Here is a 13,311-nt window from a genome sequence, read left to right on the forward strand (position 1 = left end):
CTGAACACATGAATGAAAATCTGATTTATGAGGCAGAAAATCTTCTTTACTTCCTTCTCCCACTTTTCCTGAAACCATTATATCTTGTTTATATTATCCATTCATTTATGTTTGCCTAATGATCTGTTCGGAGCAATTATTGCCACATATGGACCTTATCATGAAAGCTTTCTACATTCTCTCCTCTAGCTTAAGCTGATAGCACTTTTGACACTTTGTCCTGCTTACAGTGAAGAGTAACTCTAATTATGTGCTAGTTTTGTAGAAGGTATCAGGTTTGTCTCAGTATGGGGGAACCTCTTGAAGTAGCCTGGCTCTCCCAACAGAGTTCTGCGTAACTTGCAAAGGCAAATGTGGAAAAACAAAGGGATGATCTCAAATTATTAAAATCTTTCTGTATTGCACTTAAAGATGGCCGCTGGTCCTTCTAATTTGCTGTGATGGCAGGGACATAAGTTAGGTTCAAAAACAGCTACTGCATTTGCTTCTGTGGCAAAAGCAATGGTTAAACCATTAGATGCTTTCAAGGAAAGTTAATCTGTGGCCATTTGAAGAGAAAAGAGAGATTAGAGTCAAAGGCTCCATTTCAAACTACAAGCACATGCTTATTCTGTAAAAGGGCATAACTGAAAAGCATCAGGAGCTCAGTAAATCAGAAGAGACTGGAAAGCACAGTGCCCATGCAAGGGGAAAAAAAAGAAAAGCCTGTGTAACAATCTGTTAAGGGCATCCATGTCCTGTTTATCTGTTTGGACCCTTTTGTAATCATTACTGGAGTACTATTCACCTGAGCTTTTTTAACTACCTGTGAGGAAGCTGTTCTTAACTACTTTTTTTTTTTACCTAAATATCACCATTTCTAACAGTATGAACCATCTCCTTCATCAGCAGAATCCTGCCTATGCATCATGCCACTTCTATGGGTGAGGGTGGAGTTCATACCAGACGTCAGTTGAAGCTCTTCCTTTCAGCCAATTTTGGGTGCCAGAGCATCTTTCTCCTCCTGAACCAGGAGATTTTAGTGATCAATAATACTTGTTTGAAACTATCATGACACAGCAAATAGTGGAGTACAATATCGTTGACTACTACAGTAAAATAAAGTCATTAGGAGAAGAAAGGTTTAAAGAGAGACTGGGAAGTCTGTACGAAAGTAAGGAGGTACCTCCCTGTCCCCTTCTCCCTCACCTTCACAACTGTTGCTAAATTCAGAGGATGGCATGAGTCTGATCTCACAGATACAGCTATATCATCCTGTCTTTAACATCCCATCCCATAAGTGTTGTTACTCTAATACATATGCAGAATCAAAATATCACACTTCTGGAGCTTTTACATTTCCATGCAAACCTGTTTTCCAGCTTTGCTGTCTTTTTAGGCGCTAGTCTAGAAATTGCTTTGCCACCTTGTTTATCTGAGATGTTGATATCTCTACAATATACGCTTTGAGTACATCTTTTATATAAACTTCCAAAGAGCCTTTGGCCCAGGAAGCTCAGCTAAAATCTTTATCTGAATGAAAAGCAGTTCTACTGATTTAAATCTTTCAGTGGAAAAGTTCAAAAGAGCTATGCAATTTGAAGCTGTTATTTATGTGTTTTTAGTAACTTAAAGTTTTAAAATTATATATCTGTTTTAAATATTCTTAGAGGAGATAACTATTCATAAAGTAAGGGTATAAATTTTATAGCACTCTGTTGGATTAGGTCTACAAAGCTATCCATCTGAAAAACAGTAAAGAAATTAATTTCAGGAAAACAGCTTCAAAAAGTTTTTTATGAGACAGCTCATAAAGTTCAGATACTGACAGCACAGCTCTAGGTCTGTTATATTCTATTCAGTATTACTATAATTTTGTAAACCTTCAGAAAATCTATCACTTTTTGCATTCATAAAACCTGTCAGATTTTATGAGGTTGGATAAAATTGCTTAAAATCTTGCCAAAGATTAAGATGAATGTTTCAAAGAAAAGGTAAAATAATTCATAAATGTAAAATACCTGCAGATTTTATCACAAAATAATTGACAAATGGTGGTAAATCTTTGACCATACAGGGTTCTGATGGAAGGTGGGGAGTATTTGCCCGTAGTGAGCTTCTTGAATTCACTTGGGATCATTATGTCCTATGACATTCCCAATTGGATCTAAGCATAAAGGTAAATTTTCCAAATGCTGTATTCAGGCTGAAAATTAGTGTTCAGCTTTCTCCTTTCTAGAATTGTACTCTTTTGTACTGAAGAAATCAGTGTTTTTGAAATCTGGAGCATATTTAACAGTCTCTTCATTTTCCTTTCAGACGCTGGATATTATTTTTGCTGCTGCTGAAAGTGCTATTTATTGACATTGCAGCTGCGCTTGTAAGATGTAGTCAAGGGTCCAGGCTTCATGGTAACAGTGTCTTGTGCAGAAAGAGTCACTGTTTGAGGTCGTGACTTCTGCAATGTGTGATGACATCTCAGTCCCTGTGTAGAGAACAGGGAATGCGCTGGGGACCAGGTGACTGCAGCAGATTTCCTGCATGCTCTGGAATACAGGAGCAAAGTTTAAACCAGAAAGCAGATGATCAAAATAGAACAACGGAATGATACGGCTAAAGGTCACCTACATCAGTTACGCTATGACTAGCTTAAAATAGTTTGAGCTAGCTTTGAACAACTCATAAAGTTTTAAAATAAGATAAATTAAGATGGTTTTATCCTACAGTTATTTGACCTTTAGGATTTAAAGGTGCTCTCTACAATCATTAACGTCAGTGACTTTCTAGAGGAAAAACAAAGAATCTGAGAATACTCTGTAATTGTGTGACTGTAAGACCTGGGGCTTTTGAAATACTGAAATATCATGCTCATGATAAAGGAGCAGGAATTTGGAGTGCTCTGCTGAGATATGCATATTTTTAGTAGAGTTGAGTGAAACTTCATAAATGTCAGTAGTTCTACGGAAATCCATTATGAAACCACAGAGAGGGGAATTACCCTGAGAAGTTTGTGACATTTTGTTTGATTTGTGCCTTCAGCCACTTCTGCTAGATACTTGTGGTCAGAGTGTTGCAAGCTGAGAAGTTAACCAAACGAGATTAAAATTCTGTGTGCCGCACAAGTCTATAATACTCCAGCCACCATCAAGCAAGAAATAGAAGCAATGCATGACATCTGCTTAGTGCTCTGCCCAACTTCATTAGTCATGTCTGCAGAGAGGATTTATTGCTTCAGATGCAGTGCCATACTATCACAGCAGCTGAGCTATGAGCTGGTGTTTCTGCTTGAGCAGTGTCAACTCATTCAAAATTTGTTTCTAGCTCTTTGTGCCGTGCCCCACTGCACAGTAAAGGTATGGTGTGCAACACAGTGCTGCCTTTCACTGCCTCACAGCACGGTCAGAGATCCTGTCCTCAAGACTGTCTCCTTCCAGGTAGGAGAAGCATCATCCCAGTGTCAGTAAAACACCGAATCCAAGATTTTTCTCCCTAGAACTCGCACAAAATTTGTGTGGTGCAGAGCTGTGTCTATACATGGCAGATTTCAGGACACGTGATTTGTAATGTCTGAATTGCCTGGAGGATGAATAATGTTTTATTTAAGTAGAAGGTGCCAGTTACAAGCAAACATAAGGAAAAGGAAAATCGACTGAATCTTAGTAGAAGTGCTGTTCCTTTCAGTAGCTAAAGGGGCCTATAAGAAAGAAGGGGAAAGACTCTTAAGCAGGATCTGTTGTGATAGGACAAGGGGAAGTGGTTTCCAACTGAAAGAAGGAAGATTTAAACTGAATAATAGGAAAAAGTTTTTTACCTTAAGGGTGGTGAGACGCTGGCACAGGTGGTGGAAGCCCCGTCCCTGGAGACACTCAAGGTAAGGCTGGATGGGGCTCTGAGCACCTGATGGAGCTGTAGGTGTCCCTCTTCATTGCAGGGGAGTTGGACTAGATGGTCTGCAATGGTCTTTTCCACCTCACACGCTTCAATGATTCCACTGCAGCTGCGTTACTAAACTGCAAGCAGAATCACAGGTGTGGGTGTGTGCTCTTAGGATCCTAATTTTGTTTTTGAGAAAGCCCTTTTCTTACTGCACTGAACGATCAATACTCTCTCTCTTTCGTTTATCCCTACAGTGATGGCTGGGCAGACAGGTATGATGTGACAGACGGGTATCAGCGTGAAGCTGTTGGTGGGATAACAATCAAGCTCCAGTCTCCTGATGTTAAGTGGTTTGATGATTACTACTTGGAGCTTCGGCCAGAAACCAATCACCGAAATCCATGGTTTCAGGAATTTTGGCAGCACAGGTTCCAGTGCCGTCTGGAAGGGTTTCCTCAAGAGAATCCTAAATACAACAAGACCTGCACAAGTAAGTGAAGTTATTACTTTTGCTGTGTGAACCAGTGTGACTGAAGGTGTGCTGAACAGCTCATGCTGAGCTAATACAGCCTGGTCTGGTGGAATGCTAAGTGCAGTTAAAAGGAAAGAGGCTGGAATTGCAATCCTTGCTCTTTCCAAAATGACAACAGCTGCAATTTTAAAAGTACTCAGATCTCTAAAGAAACAAATGGATAATACCACAGTACCTAACTACTCTCTGTATTTGAAAACCTTGATGCTTCTCTATTCTTCTAGGCATCTAACTACTTTCAAAAATCTTGTCTTCCAGTATTCAATGCTTCTTTTATGAAACAGAGCTAATCATACTTCTTTATTTCAGTCAGTGAGTTAATATACTAAAAAATTATCTCAAGTCCAGATGATAATGATGAAGATTATTTTTTTTATTTCAGATAGAAGACTAACTGGTTGGAAAGATTTCATTTGGATTTCTTTCAGATATGACTCATTTTAAGAAATGCCATTTTGACTAAGCTGATATTTTTCATGAAATTGTACCGATTTTAGCAAAAACTGCCACAACATTTTGTCATTTTTGCAAAACAGCAGCAATACTTTTTCCAGAAAGATGTGATGCTTATTTAAAGATTTTTGTTTTTCTTCTGTTAATTGTTCTTTATCTTATGAGATTCCTTGGAGTACTAAGACAATGCTCCATTGCATTGTTTTCTTGAGGGGCAAAAACATTTTAGTTTTGACTGAAACATCCTTCATCCTCTATTTGCTTGAAAGCCATGAGCTACAATCAAAGTTTAAGATACTCTTTGCAACTCTGACACCAACTTGAGGTATCCTACATTGTTGTCTGATAGCACAGGGAAGATAGGTGCAAGCCTTAAAACAGACACTGTGACTCTATCTTGCCTGTAGTGAACATCACTGCATGTGTAACATCAAATTTCTCCATGCATCTTCCAATACATGAATACTCTCATGCCCTTCCCATACGTTAAGATGATGGCAATGACTGCAAGCCAACAAGTCTGTGAAAGGAAAGCTGTGTCACAGTCCTTGTTCACTTTCTCATTTTTTGAATTTTTGAAATAGCTTCAAACAATTTGAAAAGAAGGAAGTGAAAGAGGAGACCTAATGGTCAGCTGTCCTGATGGTGAGTGGGAGATGTAGCACTGAAGCTCTTCAGACACAGTATGGCATTAACCTGAATCTCTCCCTTTCCCCAAGTTATACATAAAGGACAGTATGTGAGGTTCTCCTTCAGATTTTCAACAGATTTGCTCTCACTGGAAAAAGGACTTGGGACTGTATGTCTTTGACAGAGAGAACAGGACACCTCAGTGGGCATCCTGGGATGGTCCCATGCTAGGCATCAGTGCAACCACACCTCTAACCTCCAAGGGATCTTCCCTCCTAAAAATGACAGTAATTTCCACACACCTGTGTGACCAAGAAATGGCTTTAGAGATTAAAGTCCTAGATTTACACAAGAAAAAAATCCCACCTAAGTCCCCTTTAAGGTTTTATAGATCTTTTGTTTTGTACAAGGTTGCAGAGGAAGTCATGACTGAGGTGGAAGTTGAATCAAGGAATCCCAAAATCTCACTGTACACCTTTAACATTCAACTGACCTTCCTCTACTATTTTTTCTGCTAACCTCCCAACACAGCCCGACACAGATTTTATTTGCTCTATTGACAGATGCTGCATATTGAGCAGTAAACTTCATCGATTTCTCCACAATAATGTAGATCTCTTTCCTGAGATGTCAGTACAGTAGATATGACCAGATACAAGTTCATAAAAAACTGTTTTCTATCAGTGTGCTGCATTGGCAGTGACATTTCAGCTAGATTTTTCTGAGTATCCTCTTTTTTTTTCCTTACTTTCTGCAAGCACTGGGAGAATCTAATTTCTAGTTTATATGAGAGGTTGGTAAGTGTGAAACATGGGTGCCTACAGAGTCTTTTATAGGGACTAAAATACAATTCACCACTGCAAAAAAAAAAAAAAAAGATCTCAGGTGTACAGAAAGATGTTATTTTAAACATGAAGTCCTCCAGTTGTGGGTACAAGACAACTTAGTCACAACCCTTGAATAGCACATTTGGAACAGCACTCATCACTGGAAGGTTTCCCACAAAGAAATCCTAAATGAGCCACAGCTTAAATAGTTTCCTAAACTCAAGAAATTTCAAACACACAAAGAAATATGTAAGAACCACAATCTGCTGAATCGTAAACCAAGGATGGATAAAAAACTAATTTTCTAAATATATTGTTCTAATTATTTTTCCTTCAGCTTTATTGTCATATTCATTTGTAGGCCATGATGGCTATAGTAAAATAACAAAAAATGGTTTATAATAGCTTTATTTTTTTCTTGTTGCTGCAGGGCAACTTGTGGAGTTCCCCAGATTAAGGACACTATTCCACAGCAATCAATGAGTCTTCCCATTAAAATTGTGCAGGATTTTCACACAGAAAACTGTTAGTCATCACATTACTCAGTTTTATAGTTCTGATTGTGATCTAGGCACGTCAAAATTCTGAAAAGGAAATTCAGTGACAGTGGTGGTTTAACAACTGATGGATATCTAAGCTCAACCACTCTGCTCTCTCACTTTTCCTCCTCAGAAGGACAGGGTGAGAAAATATGATGTAAAAAACAATGGGCAATGGGGGCTGCTCTCAGTCCATAATGCTTTGTCTCTGTGGCTCCTCCATGGCCACTCTGCTCCATGTGGCTCCCTCCTATGGGATGCCGTCCTAGCCCAGCTGATCCTGTGTGGGCTTCCCACAGGCCACAGCTCTCCCAGCACTGCTCCAGCACAGCCCCACGGGCAGCAGCTCCCCCAGCCCTCCTGCCCTACTGCAGCCTCCTCTCCACGAGCTGCAGCTCTGGCCCAGGGCTGCTCCTGCAGGGGTATCCATGGGCTGTGCTTCCTCCAGGCCTCATCCACTGCTGTGCTGTGGGCTCCTCCTTGGCTGCACGTGAACATCCACTCCATGCAGTGCCCATGGGCTGCAGGAGGATGGCCTGCTCCACCGTGGGCCTCTCCTGGGCCACAGGGAACTGCTGCTCCACACCTGGAGAACCTCCTGCCGTCCTCCTGCACTGATTCTGGGGGCTGCAGGGTCCCTAACTTTAAGCACACCAAGTTTTGAGTCTGGAATTCCCTCACTTCAGGCTTCCTAAGTGTAATGACAACGCTTGTCCTCCATGGTCACAAATATTTTGTAGACTGTCCTGAGAGCTTCTACGTGACTGTGTGTGTGTACACTGATTCAAATTTATCCTGCTAAGAAAACAGGACTGTGCCCTTTGTTTTACTTAGGTAAATACATTCTCTTCTCCAACAGTTGCATACAAAATTCAGACAGACAAAACAAAACAAAAACAAGGTAAAGGAGTTTCCAGACATCCCAATTAAAGATAATGAGCTTATTGAGAAATGCTAGCAACAAAGAAAAATCTATTTTTTTCCAAAATGTGAGCCATTCACTACTACTTGGGATAATGATAAAAAGAAATACATAAGGCTGATCGGTGTTGATAGGTGAGGTCATTATCAAATGAAGCAAGTTGTGACAGGACAGGGGGAAAGGGTTTCAAAATGAAAGAGGGAAGATTTAAATTGGATTTTAATTAGAAACAAGTTTATTACAATAAGGTTGGTGAAGCACTAGAAAGGTTCCCAGAGATCTGGTGGCTGCCTGTCCCTGGAGGCATTCATGGTCAGGCTGAATTGGTCTATGAGCACCCTGATCTAGCTGTAGATGTCCCTGCTTATTGCAGAGGTGTTGGACTAGATGATCTTTAAATGCCTCTTGCAACTCAAATGATTCTATGACTCTATGAATGTTAAAAGTAAAAATCATTACTTTGGTGGGAAAAAAATTATTCTACATCAACTGGCTCTAATATCATGAAAAATAAGCAAGGGTTAACAATATAAGCAACTTAGTTAAACAGTAAGAAACTAAGTACAAGTATTGTTATGAAATGAATAGACAATTTAGTAAGATACACAAAACAAGACTGTGAAATTAGCCAAATAACACAATATGAAAGAAACAATCTAAAGCCATTTGTTATCCACTCATTTTTCTCAAGGTCTAAAAGATCTCCATCCCTTTTACATACACTAAGTTCACACTGCGGTGAAAATTTTAGCATCAAGCACGCTTTTCATTTGCAGATTTGAACATACTTAATCCAAATGGGTGTCACTGCAGTTGCTAAGTACATTGATTTTCTGCCCAGTTGGAGTACTACAGAAAGTGAGAAGTCTGCAGGTTTATCTGACTTGAGTTTCCATGTAATCATTTCCATGCCGCAGGAGAGATGCAACAAGCCACCTGCAGACCACAAGAGTCAGAGAAAAGAATGTAAAATGCATCTTGAACAGGAGACGTCTAATGGCCTCTGAACACCAGGCATTTTACAAGAATTGAATTTGGCTTCTCCTCTGACATCAGTCAGATTTTTTTTATTATCTCATACCACAATTCAGTGAAGGTCGTGAATAGGTGTGCAACTTGAACCAGATGAGTAACACTACTTGATGATCATCTTCAGATCAAAGAAGGTTAATCCAATGCCTTGCTATCAATTGCCTTGCACCTTTAAAGATCAGGTGTATATGTGCTTGCTTGCTCACAGGCAAGTCTGTTCATCAGAAATCAAATTCCTTTTGCTTCTGTTAAGGGTATTTTACAGTGCATATTAGAATGAAAAAGAAAACCCAACGCAAAGAAAGTATGTTGTGAAACTGACATCAGTGGAAAAAGCCAAGTCTTCAAAGTCAGCTGGAGCAAAACCAGATTTATTTCATCTACCTGTCTGTTAAATTAATCCTTTTGCCACTGCTTATAAATTACTTTATTTTTCCCATGATACATAAAATCCAGAGGCATGGATGGAACAGCTTTTTTTTGAAGAACTATTATAATACAGCTCAAAACCAGAATATACATCCCAAGCAACTATGATCTAAGGATCAATGAAGAGAAAATAAATAGAGGCTAATGTTGATGAAGTATTGTAATATCTAAGTTTGACTCACAGAAGTTAAGCCTTCAGAAAATACTGATAGCTTAATTTAAAGGCACAACAGAAAGAAGAATCTGAAGGAAGGTGATGGATCCTTTTTGCAGTTATTTATTTACAGCAGGGTCCTGACATTAAATACTGTGGTTTGAAGCAGCAAGGGAGAAAACTCAAAGGGAAGTGATGAAAGCTGAATTAATCACAGTCAGAGATCAACCTCAGGTAGGACACAGAGAGCACTAAAAGTGAGAAAAGCTACTTGTGTCTGACATGCGGGGGGGCAAGGAGCCAGTGGAGGGTTATAAGGAAGAACAACATACTCAATGTGCTGAACAGTGAAAATGAGACTTGTAGTAGCATCATGAATGGGTCTTAGCAGGCAATGTTTCCTGTCCTGATTTAATCATGTGGCTTCTCTGAGAAAAAAACACTGTTCAAGTGTGCAAAAATTGACAATAATTAAGAACAAGGTTAAGAGTAAAAGAGTTTATTTGCAGAAAGATAGATTTGGGATAAATGTGAGAAAATTTTTGCAGCTAAATGTACAGGAAGGCACATAAAGCTTAAGTACAAAAATTATCAACCTCTTTGCTGAAATTCATCCAGATACAGATACCTTTAGTGAGATCAAAACAACCTATACGAAATCCTAGAGTTTCAGTTCAACAGGAATTTTGTTTAACAAATGGCCTTTTGATGTACCCACATGGAATTTAGGAATCACACCTAACTGCCTTGTCTTTGCACTGCAATATCCTAATTAATAATCTACTGGTTAAATGCAAGCTCAAGTGCCAAAATTAATTTAGTCAAAACCCAGCAGATTAAAAAGCAATCCCTTGTCAGAGTAGATGGCTTATTTTCCATGTTTCAAGGAATGTTTCCCATTTAAACGCCATATTCCCCAAACATGTGACAGTCCCAAACTTTTATCTTTAGATTGCAAATGAAAACAAATCAAAACAAATGAATTTAAAATTCATTTGTATTTTTTAAAAAGTAAATCAAAGGGCAGTTTAATTCTCCTAAGTACATCCTGTCACTCAGTTTGATACATGATGCGTCATGTTTGGGCATTTTCAAGCTGAGGGACGGTCCAGACCTCATTTTTATGGCCCACATCTCAGATCTGGAGCTCTAACACAGTTTATCACTACTTTTCCCATAGTATTGGTTCAGGTTCAAAAAATTCCAAAGGGAGATCAGGTGCAAGGTCCAGCTCTGAGTTTTCCAGAAGCCTAATGTGATCTGAGCCATGAGCGTGGCGCAGACATGTCAGTGATTTTTTGGCTCACTCAGAGGAAGGAGCAGTGTGGCCCTGATGACTGTTATATGCTGTTATACCTATTTGAAAGACTTTTTTTTATATTCACTGATCCTGATTTTAACATCTCTGTAACACAAATCCTTGAATAACTTCAGTATTTCCACTGCTATTTTTAAATATGTCAAACTCTTCCAAAACCTGACTACAAAGCTATATCTACTTTTCTTTCACTACATGCTCCCTGCTTTCCTTCTTCCATACATTAGGATACTTTGGTGATATACCGTTCTACTGTGGTTGCATCGCTTGTATTGCCATTCTTACTGCTTTTCTGAACCTTGAAGGCTACCTAGAAAATATTAATGCAATTTTATGGATAATGAATGTAAACCATAATTAAATATACCCAGATTTTAGATCTTTCTTATTAGATGTGTGAATTGGAGTAATTCCCATCATTCTTTTGTCTCAGGAGTTCAACTTCTTGCATAGACACAAATATTTAGGGCATTAAGATGTGCCACGGGAGAATCAGGTTGGATATTAGGAAAAGGTTTGTCTCAGAAAGAGTGGTCGTGCGCTGGAACGGGCTGCCCCTGTGCGGGGGGGGGAGTGGAGTCACCATCCCTGGAGGTGTTCAAGAACTGTGGAGATGTGGCACTGAAGAACATGGTTAGTGTGCTAACAGGCTGATGGTTGGACTACATGATCTTAGAGGTCTTTCCAACCTTAATGATTCTATGATTTTGTGATTTCAAACAAGCATGTCTGCATGTGCAGAAAGTTTTGCTTTTGCTTCTGTAGCTGTTCTGTTTGATTGTAATTTATAGTCAAAGATCTTGAATTCTGTAGAAGGTGAAAGAATAATATTGTTCCTAAGAAAACAGTGTGAGGAAATGGAAATCTATTTATTTACCTTCCCCAAGGCTTACAGTCACTATTACTTTTTTCACTGATTTTTCTGAATTTAATAATAAAAGCCAAGCTTTCACAGGAGCATCAGCTCCCAAGGATTCAGGAGAGTCCTGAACATGCCTTGCTCTTGTAGAATTAAACAGAATTAGACAACAAAGTTCACTAAGGACTGCATTTTGGACGGTGGGTTTGGTCCTACAGCCCTTTCTGAATCTAGCATTTTGCTGATAATGCTCACATTAAGTATAATGGCGCCAGCAATGGCTTTCAGTTGCAAAAGAATGAAAATTAGAACTGGTCAAAAACATTTGGTGAGTGGATTGCACTGAAAGATATTTACTTGTCAAATCTGAAAAATGCCATAGCAGCATGTTGACTCAATGACACATACTTTGAAAGAAAGGCATTGAAATGAATCACTTTTTTAAAAACTGTTCTACCATCTCAATAGCACTGAGGTGTTTTGTTTCAATTTTATAATTTGCTTTTACATTGTTTGTGTGTTGAGGTGTGTTTTTTGTCTCAGCCTCAAAATGACATTTCCAGTGTAGCCAAATATCCTTTTTTCTCCCTTCAGAATTTCTTTTTCAGAGAAGATAAAAACCAGTATTGAGTTTTTTATTCATTTTGAATGGAAAAGGACATTTGAACTAGATGAAATTTTGCACAGAAAATAGTTCTGTTCATCAAGCCAAGGGCTTGTAAGAAATTAAATTAGTGAAATAAATAAATAAACTGATACACTGCATTTTTAGCAAAAAAAAAGCATCTGTGATCTTACAAATAACAGAACATTGAATCTTGCTTTTTTTCTCTAACAAGAAGTTCAGATGACAAATTTTGGAATGTTCCAAACTAAGCCTTTGTCTCCTTAAACAAAGGTAATTCAGTTAGACATGAACACTGTGCTTAACCTTGGTCTAGGTAAAGAACCTTTCATCCATTCTATAGACTCCAGTCATTTATTAACTGAAGTGATACATGTTACTGGGGTGGCAAACCTGGTGCCATCCCATCCAGATCTAGGAGAGGACACTGAGCAGACTATCCCTGCCGTATCTTGGTTACAAAGGGCAGCCTTTTCTGATTTTTGTTGGAGATATTCACTAAGGCTAAGGGGAAATAAAAAGAAAAAAACATTCAGTTTGGCTTCTGCTTCAACTGCTGCAAGCTATTCTGCATGCTTAAAGAAATGTTCCCCCATATTCTGTCTCACGTTTCTTTCATCTGCTTCTACTTGCATAATGATAATGTAATAAGAGGGGGCTGTCTGGGAATTCAAATATTTTTGCTCTTCCCATTCTCTATTCTTTAAACTTTCAGCTTTGGAAAAGTTTAAAGCAGGGAAACCATGTTGAACTATCTCTAACATTGTGAGTAGATGAGGTTTATTGATGTCACTAGCTAGAAATCAAAAGAATAGACAAAATCGTATCCGATCTTCCTTGGGGGTAAAAAAATCAGTTTTTTTTTTAAGAAATTATGAAATTTATATGAAAAAATGAACAATAATGAGTTTGATTGAAGAATATTTTTCAAAAACATGCTTTGCAGGTGCAAGAAAGCACTATGAAAATTTGAAATTTTCTTCAGGAGTTGTGTATTTTATCTTTAGTTTATTTTGGTTTATTTTATTGTTGTTATTTTGCTTTTTTATTATTTTATTTTTATTCTATTTATTTATTTTAATTTCATTTAGTTTCAGTAATTAAGTGCATCCTCTCTTTAAGTATTCAGTATTCAA

The sequence above is a fragment of the Numida meleagris genome, chromosome 1, assembly GCF_002078875.1.
Source record: "Numida meleagris isolate 19003 breed g44 Domestic line chromosome 1, NumMel1.0, whole genome shotgun sequence".
Lineage (NCBI taxonomy): Eukaryota > Metazoa > Chordata > Aves > Galliformes > Numididae > Numida > Numida meleagris.